Consider the following 12,077-nt stretch of genomic DNA (forward strand, 5'->3'; position numbering starts at 1 on the left):
GAAAAAAAGAAATCAATGGAAATTGTGCTGCATTAATCTCAGCTGCATCAAGCAAATGCTGAAAATCTAGAACAAGTCCAATTGCTAGAAGTAGGTCTGCATAGGGTAGTATCTGCTGCTCAGCTCCACCAGAACTGAAAATGCAGTGGTAACTCATAAGTGATATATATATCTATAAGAGGTGAAAGCAAATATATGCCAGGCTAGTCTGAAAACTAGCAGATCTGCTTTGATGCTCTTGGTCTTACCATTCACTACACCTAGGGCTAGGGAAACAGTGGGTTTGTACAATATATGTACTTGTATGCTCTGAGGCATATTGCCTAATACTGTATTTGTAAAGGTATTTAGGGGCAGTTAACTTCTAGTGATTTTACTGAGTACAGGTGCCTTAACAGCTATTGAAGTATGGCCTTTCCCTTGTATGTGCTCAAGTAACCTGGATGTAAAAAAAAAAAAGGCAGTAAAACATTTCCCCATAGTAACAGAGGGACTGATGCATTCAGGTTTGAGATACTGAGGTCGTTTGGTGATGGAAGGGGTGTAGGTCCCTCAGAAATCCCCAGCAAGGATTCTTCATGTCCTTAAATTAATCCCTTTGTATCCCTGACCCCAATCGGACATTTCTGAGCTTAACTCATCAGCTCCAGCATGGCTGGAAGCAATGCAAGGAGGAGAACGGAGGATCTCCTGGTATCCCCACATAGGTGTACAGGTCTCTCACCAGCCAGGCACTACCAGCAGGTCCCAGATGACAGTGGCAGTTTCCCTTCTGGGCTGAATTGAGCTGCATTGAAATCAGCATCATCTGTCTGAACACGTCATGCTGCTCGTCAGTTCCTCAGAAGGGTCATTCAGGAGCTGCTTTGTTCTGTTATGTGGGACATACACCACACTGTATGATAATTAGGGCCTTTGGCAGGCTTTAAAAAGGTTGGATTTTTATATAAGCCTGTTACAAGAGCCTCAAAGCCTGTTGAATTAACAGACATTTGCCCCTGTAGTTAGATGCCCAGTAACCCCAGCCATAGAGCTCTTTCCCACCTAGTGTTATGTGGCATATCAATATTTGTCACTTGTTATTTACGGTTAAAACCGTGGCATTTCAGGAGGCACTAGGTCTCCTGTATTTAATAGGCTTAGGCTAGAGGATCAGTTCTTGGCCAAGTTCTTTCTTGCTGTACCACTTGATGGCACTCTTGCATTAGCACACTGCAGGCTGAAGGTAGGACAAATCAAGCGGCAAATCCTGTTCAAAGTTATTCCACTTAATTTGTTTTGCATCATCAATGTACCTGTTTAATTGATTAAAGGAATCTAGCACTGTAGTATTGAGTAGGAATAAGCAAGGCATACAAAATAATTACACCAAGAAAACCCTGTATTTTGGATTTTAATCCCAGATATTGTCTGGATAGTTCATTAGTTTTTCATTCTTTCAGTAAGTTTGGTAAGAAATTTGCCTTTGCATTACTGAGCCTTTTCTTCCAAGGGTGGCAAATTTTCCTTGCCTGGTATTTTCTTCTTTCTCTATCAGAAGGTTTGTAGCAGGTTTGTTCATTGCATGTGTTCATGCATGGTTCAGGGTTTTCTTTTGTCCTTCTGGTTCAAAAGCAATGAATTGCTACTGAAAGTAAACAATGATACCTTCTGTTTGGCTAGATGGTAAATGGAAATTAATTTATGTCCTCTGAGTAATAAAATTATGATTCAACTTCATATCAAAGGAACATTCTCCAGTGGGCTATATGAGGTTACCAAATGAGTATGAAGTGCTATCACATATGCCGCTTATCTCTAGATGGTTATAAATACATCAGTGAGCGCTGCAGATGGTTACAGGCCACAGGTAGAAACAACTTGCTGGTCTGTTGGATTTTATGGCTTCATGAAAAATGTATTAAAACATTTGTTAACACTTTATATGCAGAATCTTAATGGCAAATGTAACTGACCAGGATCTGAAGTTAAAATGTTTCAGGGACTAGGGTGAAATCTTCAGAGCGTGGCTTACCACATCTTCTGTTCAAGGGCTGGGATTCAAGTTCTGAATGAGAACCTCAAGGGGAAAGCTGGAAACATCTCAGTACAAATGACTGAGTGCCAGATGTTCCTTGGATTTACCAAGGCCTAAATCCCACAATATTTTAAAAACTTTGCCTGGTCCACAATGCAATTGCTAACGATCTTTCCTGCCCATGACTTTAACGGTGTGATCCCTTACTTTGACACTTCATCAGCTCCCCTGAGGGCTAAATTTGTGAGTACAGACCACTTGCCTTTGTTCTGTAATTACCCTTTGTCATGTTTTAACCCCAGCTAGCACCCAAGCACAACACAACCCTCACAGTGGGATGGGGGACAGAATCAGAAAGGTAAAAGTGCAAAAACTCATGGGCTGAGATAAAGACAGTTGAATAGGTAAAGCAAAAGCTGCGCACACAAGCAAAGCAAAACAAGGAATTCATTTACCACTTCCCATCGGCAGGCAGGTGTTCAGCCACCTCCAGGAAAGCAGGGCTCCATCATATGTAACGGTTACTTGGGAAGGCAAATGCTATCACTCAGAATGTCCCCCCCATTCCTTCTTCCCCCAGCTTTATCTGCTGAGCATGATGTCATATGGTCTGGAATATCCCTTGGGTCATTTGGGGTCAGCTGTCCCAGCTGTGTCCCCTCCCAAATTCTTGTGCCTCCCCAGTCTCCTCGCTGGTGGGGTGGGGTGAGGTGAGAGGCAGTAAAGGCTTTGGCTCTGTGTGAGCACTGCTCAGCAATAATGAAATGATCCTTCAATTATCAACACTGTTTTCAGCACAAATCCAAAACATAGCCCCATACTAGTAACTATGAAGAAAATTAACTTTATCCCAGCCAAAACCAGCACACCCTTGTTTAACATTTTTAATTTGTTCCCCTCCTCCCCCAATGCTCCTTCCCTACTCCTTCAAATGCACAGGTAAGAGATGGGCTAGAGGTTTAAACCAGGGAGAGCTCATGCTTTTTTTTCTGCCTGAAACAATAGAGGAGCAGAGTGGGAACCTCACAAATAAGTGTTATGGGTAGGTAGCACCTGAGAGGTTTTGAAGCATATACTGTCCTGACTTCCTCCATTACCCGCTGGATTGCATTGGCAGCGATAATTGCAGCTTCAGGAAAAATAACTGCTAAACAATGATAGCAGTAAAGCCCTACAGCCTTTCTCAGTTAAATTAAGTGGAAATGTAGTCCTTGAGTACTACTGCTGAAACTGGCTGAGCAGAATAAGAGCAAGTGCCCTGGTGGGTTGGAGGATAGTTCAGGGCAGGGGAAGGACTGCTGGCTTTGCACTGTGACCACCCTCCCTATGCCTCCATCCGAAATGTGTGGCCACCTCTGCCCTATATCTAAAGCTGGCATGAGAATAAAAGCAACAGATTGCAAGTTGAATCTACTCTAACCAAGGCCATGTAAGCTGGCGAATTTAGGGGAGGGCCACTGTCATCTCTGTAGCCATCATTTCTCTTCTGGTTTTGCATCAGCAGCTTGTACTTCCACCATTATTCCTGTGTCTCAGCTGCAACCTCTTGATCTTTGGAGGCTGTTTTGATATTGTTAGTATACCTCATTTATTTCTACCCTTTCTGTTTATCCCAGTACTTGTGTTTTTTATCAACACCATATCAAACACCTTGCATTTGTTAATGGGTGTTACAAACTTTAGTCTTACAAAGCAGAACTTTTTGTCTTTATACATTCCTGTGTGAAAGGGAACTGGAGTCATTTTCAGTAACAAAGGAAGTATCTTTACATTGATTTGATGTAAACTACCCAAAATGAAAGAATGAAGCAAACAAGAAATCTTTGTCATAATATTCAGAGACTCTGGGAGATTTTCTTCAAATTATGTCTAAGATCATTCATTTCAACCTTCATAAAGGAAGGGGAACTCTTCGTTAATGAACATTATTTGGGATAAAGATGGGATGGAAGGACAAGTTTTTATGGAAGAGAACAGCTTGCAAATTGACAGAGTCTTTTAGCCTCTTTCTGCAGTGCTTAGAAACAATAACCCAAATAAGTAGAAAGGTTGTTAGCCAGCTTTTACATAATGTAGCTCTTTTAAGGAGTGCTGTCTCAAAGTGATGCTGTCACTTTAGTACCTATTAAATGAAGACCATGCAAAAAAAAAGGTGAGATGAATTGAATATGTTTTCCATTGCCACTGAAATGGGATTTTCTGCAGCTCAGAGTATTCACCTGTGTGTACAGTATGCAAGATAGTGTGTGGGTTTGCATTCAGTTTGAGGTGACTTGTATCAATGCAAATACCTTCAGGGAAAAGAGCAGCACATGCATTGGTAGGATAAGGAGCAGTGGCATGGCAGAATAATAGTGACTTCTGAAGAGTCTGCTCAGCATGCTGGAGACAGAATTTATTCAGGTCAGTCTCCAGAGGACATGGGCTCCAACTGGTGCTGGGGAAAAGAGGCTAATTTCTCCCCTCCCCTTCCTCATGGCATACCTTGGTTAAGGGTCCCTACCCTGGCACACAGGCTGTCTCCAGTGGCAAGTCAGGAGTTTTTATCATAATCACCTTTTTGTCAGGGGATAGTACTGCTCCCCTACTCATGTGCATTAGGCCTTCCACGAAGCACAGAACTGGATGGGTGCATGCATCTCTCTGTTGCTCAGTGCAAAAGAGGGAAGGAGGACATGGCCTTAAACTTTCTCCCTTGGGTCAGGCAATACTTATTCACTACAGTGCAGTTCTTATGTGAAGTATTTGGGCACAGATTTCTGTATCCAAATTCTTCACAGTGCTTAGAAAAACTATCTAAAACTTTGGAAAGCAGGTAGACACAGCACATGGCTGTGACCCAAGAAAACTGGGTGCATTCACCTTTGTCTACTATCCAAAGCTTGTCCACTGAATTTAATGTGCCATTCTCCCCATAAGGTGACCAAGCTCTTCACAGTGCTTGGGTCTAGCCTGAACTTTCCTTTCTCCCTTTCATTATCACTTCTTGTGCCAGTTCCCCATTGCTTTTGGTGTATTTTGAGCAGCACTTATCCCCAGCACTCTGTGACAGGCACTTTATCAGTGTAACAAAGCATCTCTGGTCTTGTGGGAAACAGAAATCATCATCTGTCTGGAAGCGGCCAAGACACAGTACAGGTTGTCATGCAGAGTCAGAGGCTGAGAAGAGAGAACTTGTCAGCTTTACCTTGATAAGCCCATGAGTGTGAAAGACATGCCACATGCAATTTCCATTACAGAGATCACCAGGAATCCATAGGAAGCATGAATGAGTGGAACAAGTCAGGCATGCAGAAAATTATTCAGACCAGAAGCCTTGGGCAGTTCCAGGTGTGCATGCTTTCCATAGGAATCAAGAAGATTCTCAAAATTGTCTTACAAAATCAAGAGAAGATCATCCATTATAAAGTACATCAAGATAGCAAGATAACTTTTTCAGATTAACCTTCCTATATTTTTTTCACCTCAAGCAAAAAAGGCAATAAGTTCTCTCACAGTAGGAAAGCAGGTTTAGTATCATCCAAAAAAAGTTTTAATGCTTTTCCACTTAGTTAGGACCACCTTCCTGGTTCACTTAAGAGCAGCGTACTACATCCTCCTTGTCTTTCCCTGACAGTGGCAACTTCCTCCACAGGTACAAGCATCCTCTCCCTTTGTGCTGGAGGAGGGACATGGACTGTTGGTGGAGTTGGCTTTCAGAGGCTGAAAACCACAGCTCTCCTGACAATGAGAGATCAGAAACAAGGATCCTATTCTTTAGCAGCATCTCAAATTCCATAGCTGCACGAGCCACTTGCAGCAAAGGAATTGGCATGCACCATGCTGCTGTGCGGGAACATCCCATCCAGGAGCTGACTGCAACACAGCAATGAAGAGGACCGGCCATCAGCTGGACACCTACCACTCCTTTTCCTCCCTCTGAAGCACAGCAGTGAATAATGCTCTACAGTAAGTACTTGCACTGTGGTACCATTGCCAAGCAGTAGCAGATGTCACATCCTTGAATTTGGGCTTTATTGGATGAGAAGCCACGATTGGAGGCATGTATTTGTACAGAAGTCTAATCCATGCTTGCACCAGCCTACAGTGGAAGCTGATTGCAGTTAAGAAAGGGAACAAGCTTTTGTTACTTGCATTCACCCCCTCACACAAAAAGCTTCTGCACCTGGAAGCTGGTAACAGCACAGCATATTTGTACAAGTTAGAAATGCTGTTTTGCTTTGGAAAAATAACACCCTTTTGAAAACTGCATATAGTTGGAAAAGTGATGTAATATGTATACAAGATCTTTCAGACCAATGTTACCCCAAGACAAGGTGTTTGTTCATCGATACAGTGCTAAAATAGCATCACTGCAAAAGTTCAGTAGTCTAGTTTAAAGAACTGAAGTCAGATAATGGTTACTTTTGCAAGACAAGTAGAAGCAAAGCCTGCTTGTGTCAATCAGTATGAAAATGTAATTTAATTCAGTGCAACAGAAATCAATTTTTCTCCTAGGATCTAAGATAACTAAATATCACACAGTCAGCTTAATTAGTTTCTGATATTTGTACAACTTCACCTTTAAACTCTGGAAAAAGCACAGTTCATGTGTTTGTTCTTTATAATTCATTTCTGTTCTGCTTTACTGCTTAGAAGGAGGCTTACAAAGCTTCACAGTAGCAATAAAATCTTACTTCAGTTCAGACTTTCTTTTGGCAACCAGGAGATGGAATCAATGCTCCATCAGGCCATCTCATTAGTGTCACTAAAGCAAGTTTAACAAAAGGAAGAGCACAGAGCCAGAGGTCCTTAAACATTTGAAAAAACCCTTTTCTTATCAGTTGCCTTTCCCTAGAGAAGCAGCACCACAAACTGCACAAGACCTTCATTTAAACAGTTATCTGTTCCCCCCAAAATGTATCTGTCTGAGTCTTTTTTGGTATCAGTGGCTTCTCTAAAGCTTTTGCTCTGCCACCTTGCAGTCCAGGAGCACCCAGGTCCCCAGGTCTGGGCTAGGAGCTCTCACAAAGCAACCCAAATCTCTCTACTGCAAACAAACAAGGGTGCTGTGCCTTCATGTCACCCTGCCCCAGGCATTCCCCAGCTGCATTTTCCAGGCTCTCACACCACACAAGGCCCTGCAAGAAGCATTAAGTTACCCACACCAGAAAGAATCTTGGTACCTGTGGCACAGGCAGACCCCCTGCCCCAAGGGGTGCTCAGCCAGTCTGACCAGTCACTGGTGCACAGGGCACTTACCTTGGAGGTAGGAGGCCAGCAGCAGGGTGCTGGAAGCACAGGGCTGCTCCATTGAGGAGGACAAACCAGGATACCCAGGTCACCATGCCACAGCAACTTCACCAGTGTGGGGCACACTGCCAAGCAGCACAAGCAGAGCAGGGTTGGTGGCAATAACAAGTCCCAATAACAGCCCAGTGACCATCAGACAAAAATGCAAGGATGAAGCAAGTCCCGGGGCAAGCTAGGAAATCTAGTAAGCAAGTCAGGCTCAGCAGAGAACAAGACTAGACCCAAACCCTCCCCACAACACAGTTCACAGAAAGAGCAGAAGTTGTCAGACCTGAACTTATATAGACCTCCTGGGCTATGGGTGGATGCTGGAGGCACCAGGAGAGGTTGATGAGGGTTAATTAGAGTCTATTAGCACCCTCATGTCATGCCAGCTGGCTCTCCTTCTCAGGATGGTTTGAGTCAAGAATTTTATCAGTGGTCCATAAGCCACAGTAGACACTTTGGTTTCTGAAATTTGGACTGCATTTCCTCAGTTAAGAGTTTTACTTATTATAAATGTTTTAAGCAGACTCCTGCACTCATCCCTCAAGATGAGGTCTGCAACAGTTGAACTAAGTTGGCTCCTGCACTTGGGTTTGCACCTCTAAGCCCAAGAGAAGGGTGATTTCTGAGACCCCTGTAATGTCTCTTGTACAGTTTGCCCTGAAACACTGTGCTTTTCCCTCATAAACCTTTCTGGCTCTGTAGTCCTTTTCCAGGCTCATACACTTGCCATGAGTGCTGTCGTTGAAGAGCAATCCCAGGTCCCTGAGAGTTTCACAGGCATTCGGAACAGGCGTGGTCCTGCTGTGCCTATAACACAACCCAAACAGCCCAAGGTCACACAGGTATTATGGGATGAAACACAGATTTCACCCCCATATAATTAATGTCTTGTTCTCTAGACCAAAATAAACGCTTTTATAAAGCCATGCTCACTGAAGGGGACTTCACAGCATACTGTAGCTATCCAGAACTTTCTTGGCAACTGTTGGTTGGAGAGGGGATGGTTGCTTTAGTAAAGCTATGTGCTGCTTTAAGTGCAAAGTCATGATGTGATAAAATGAAAGATGGAAATCTGCATGGCTGTGCAACGTGCAGCGATAAAGATGATTATAACCTCCAGTTCTCTTTAAACTTACCAAGGGCAATGGGGTGAGAGCTTAGTTAATCAATCCTGAGGAATCCTTTCCTGCTATCTTTTCCATCAGTGAAAGAATGAAAGCACAAACGATGAAGATGATTCATACCCAGCAAACAAAGACATATGAAGCTCAAAGTGCAGTTGGCTCAATGCAGCTTAATTAAAACAGGCATTGCAGGAGACTGTTGATAAAGCCCTCTCAAATCTCTTCTGTTTGAAGGTGGCTGCGTCCCAATTAGATGGGGTCTTGAGGTTAAACTCCTCTAAAACTGAAGGCAAAGAGTGTGTCACTGTTTGTCCTACCCTAACACTTAGATAAGTTGGGGCAGAAGGCAGCACTAGTATTCCAGGCAGGGTGCGTATGTCAAAAGTTGTATTGGGATCACTGTGGTTTTGCCACACATGTAGCTGCTTGAGGCTTTCAGAGGGATTACCTGAGTGAGAAGCTGGTTATTGGCAGAAGTGGCACAGTATAAAAAACACAATTCTGCCCTCAAAAGCTTGCTGTTCTGAGTTCCATTATTGACTCTTGGATTAGTTGTAGGATTCCAGAGGTAAAGATGTTGAGGAAGGAGTGTATGCACGTGTATGTGTGTGGACTGATTGTAGAGGGAAAGAGAAAAGCATAAAAATATTAAAATCCAGACTGGCAGGGGAAGCAAGCTGGGGTGAGGCCAAGCCTCTGCAGCACATTTGATTGCCAGTGATGGCAAGAATTCTGTGCATGGTTGAAGGTCCTCATCTTCATATTCCCAATGGAGTTGATCATCACATGTAAAATGAAGTGCCTTTCTAGAATCAGGGCTCCAGTCGTTCTCTGCTAAGAAAGAAACTGCCCTACCAACATGGACATTAAAAATATCATGCATGGGCATCAAAGTTGAGAAGCCTAACTTTTTGTAATGAAAGCTGATACTGTAGCATTAACCACTTTACTCCAAGATGTGGATTTTTCCAGGAAACCTCAAAAACCTCAAAACTTGCAAGGTTCTTGCGTAAAATCTCTGCAGATCTGATTTAGAGCACAGGATGATTTTGGAGAAGAAAAATCAATCCTGTAGCCATAATGGTGCTTGTTATTGTGAGCAGCAGAATTAAAACAGGTTAAGTGATGGAAAACAAAGCAAAGATCCCCCTTAGGAAGGATGACTTCTCTAACAGAAAATATACTTCATTTTCCCTGTATTTCATTAGTTTAAAAATCGGCTAGTTTCAAACTGCAGCCTTTATAGTCCAGAATAATTTGCAGTGCAGTGCACCGCCTTGTCAGAACTTCTGATGAGAGCTCAGCTCAGGTCTAGGTTTGTCTTTTCAGCCTTACTTGCAACTTTCTCTTCTTGTAAATTGCTGGGGAAACTACTCAAATGTCAACCCTTTCCTGTATTGGCTTGGCTCTTATATAATTCATTTTTCACGTATACTGGGAACTTGGCTGTACTCTGTTATATACAGCTTCCTTTATGCTACTCAAAGGGCCTGAATTCAAATCACAACTTCCATGTGGATTATCCTTGGATTAGAAAGACATCCAAAGGCCTTACACATTTTTCAGCTGGAGAAAAATGAGGCTTATGTGGGGATGAGAGATATTCATGTCAAGAGTTAATAACAGCATGAATTTCTGGATTCTCTGTGGCTGTACCCACGTCTGGCATAGATCAGGGCCAACCATTTAGTGGCTGAGAGCAGAATTGACCTTTGAGATCATTGATGGGACAAATATTATCACCCTTTGTAATATTACTAGCATCTAATAACGATGAAGAAAAAATGTGCAGCCCGTATGGAAGGAAGGTACAGATCATATCTGTGTGGGGCTTGCTGGTTTTCTGCACCATCTAGTACTGTCTATATTAAGATCCCATATGTATGGTTGTCCTGGGTTCGCCTGGGATAAAGTTAATCTTCACAAGAAGCTGGAAGGGGGCACAGACTGGGTAGCTGACCCGAACTAGCCAAAGGGTTACTGGATACCATATGACATCATGCGAAATTCTAATGCAGAGTGGAGGCTAATAGTAGGCTATCGTGGCCTGAATGAAGTCACGCCACTGCTAAGTCCTGCTGTGCCTGATATGCTAGAACTTCAGCATGAACTGGAGTCAAAGGCAACCAAGTGGTATGCCACAATTGACATCACTAATGTGTTTTTCTCAATCCCTTTGGCAGCAGAGTGCCAGCCACAATTTGCTTTCACTTGGAGGGGCATCCAGTACGCGCGGAGTTGACCACCCCAGGGGTGGAAACACAGCCCCACCATTTGCCATGGACTGATCCGGACTGCAGTGGTACAGGGTGAAGCTCTGGAACACCTGCAATACATTAATGACATCTTCATATGGGGCAACACAGCAGAAGCTGTTTTTGAGAAAGGGAAGAAAATAATCCAAATTCTTCTGAAGGCTGGGTTTGCCATAAAAGAAAGTAAGGTCAGGGGATGTGCACAGGAGATCCAGTTTTTAGGAATAAAATGGCAAGATGGGTGTCATCAGATCCCAATGGATGTGATTAACAAAATAACAGCTATGTCTCCACTGACTAGCAAAAAGGAAACACAGGCTTTCTCAGGCATAGTGGGTTTTTGGAGAATGCATATTCCAAATTACAGCATAATTGTAAACCCTCTCTATCAAGTGACCCGAAGGAAGAACAGTTTTAAATGGGGCCCTGAGCATTGACAAGCCTTTGAACAAATTAAACTGGAAATAGTTCATGCAGTAGCCCTTGGGCCAGTCTGGGCAGGACAGGATGTAATAAATGTGCTCTATACTGCAGACGGGGAGAATGGCCCTATGTGGAGCCCCTGGCAGAAAGCACCTGGGGAGACCCGAGGCCGACCCCTCGGGTTTTGGAGTCGGGGATATAGAGGATCCAAGGCCCGCTGTACTGCAACTGAAAAAGAGATATTGGCAGCAGGTGAAGGAGTTTGAGCTGCCTTGGAAGTGGTTGGTACTGAAGCACAGCTCCTCTTAGCACCCTGAATGCTGGATGTTCAAAGGGAGAGCCCCCTCTATGCATCATGCAACTGATGCCACGCGGAGTAAGTGGGTTGCACTGGTCACACAACAGGCTGGAATAGGAAACCCCAGTTGCCCAGGAATTTTGGAAGTGATCACGGACTGGCCAGAAGGCAAAGATTTTGGAATGTCGCCAGAGGAGAAGGTGACACATGCTGAAGAGGCCCCACAGTATAATAAACTACCAGAAAGTGAGAAGCAATATGATGGGTCTTGTCAGATTGTGGGAAAGCATCAGAGGTGGAAGGCTGCTGTATGGAGCCCTATATGACAAGTCACAGAAGCTGCTGAAGGACAAGGTGAATCAAGCCAGTTTGCAGACATGAAAACCATCCAGCTAGCTTTAGACATTGCTGATTGAGGAAAATGGCCAGCACTCTATCTCTATATTGATTCAGGGATGGTGGCAAATGCCCTGTGGGACTGGTTGCAGCAATGGAAGCAGAGCAACTGGCAGCGCAGAGCCCAGAGGAATTGCATTGTACATCACTTGCTTCATATATTCTATTATTATTATTGTTGTTGTCCTATTAAACTGTCCTTATCTCAACCAATAAGTTTTTACCTTTTTCTTCTGATTCTCCTCCCCATCCCACTGAGGAGTGAGGAGTGAGGGGGAGGAGTG

The sequence above is a fragment of the Buteo buteo genome, chromosome 1 (assembly GCF_964188355.1).
Source record: "Buteo buteo chromosome 1, bButBut1.hap1.1, whole genome shotgun sequence".
Lineage (NCBI taxonomy): Eukaryota > Metazoa > Chordata > Aves > Accipitriformes > Accipitridae > Buteo > Buteo buteo.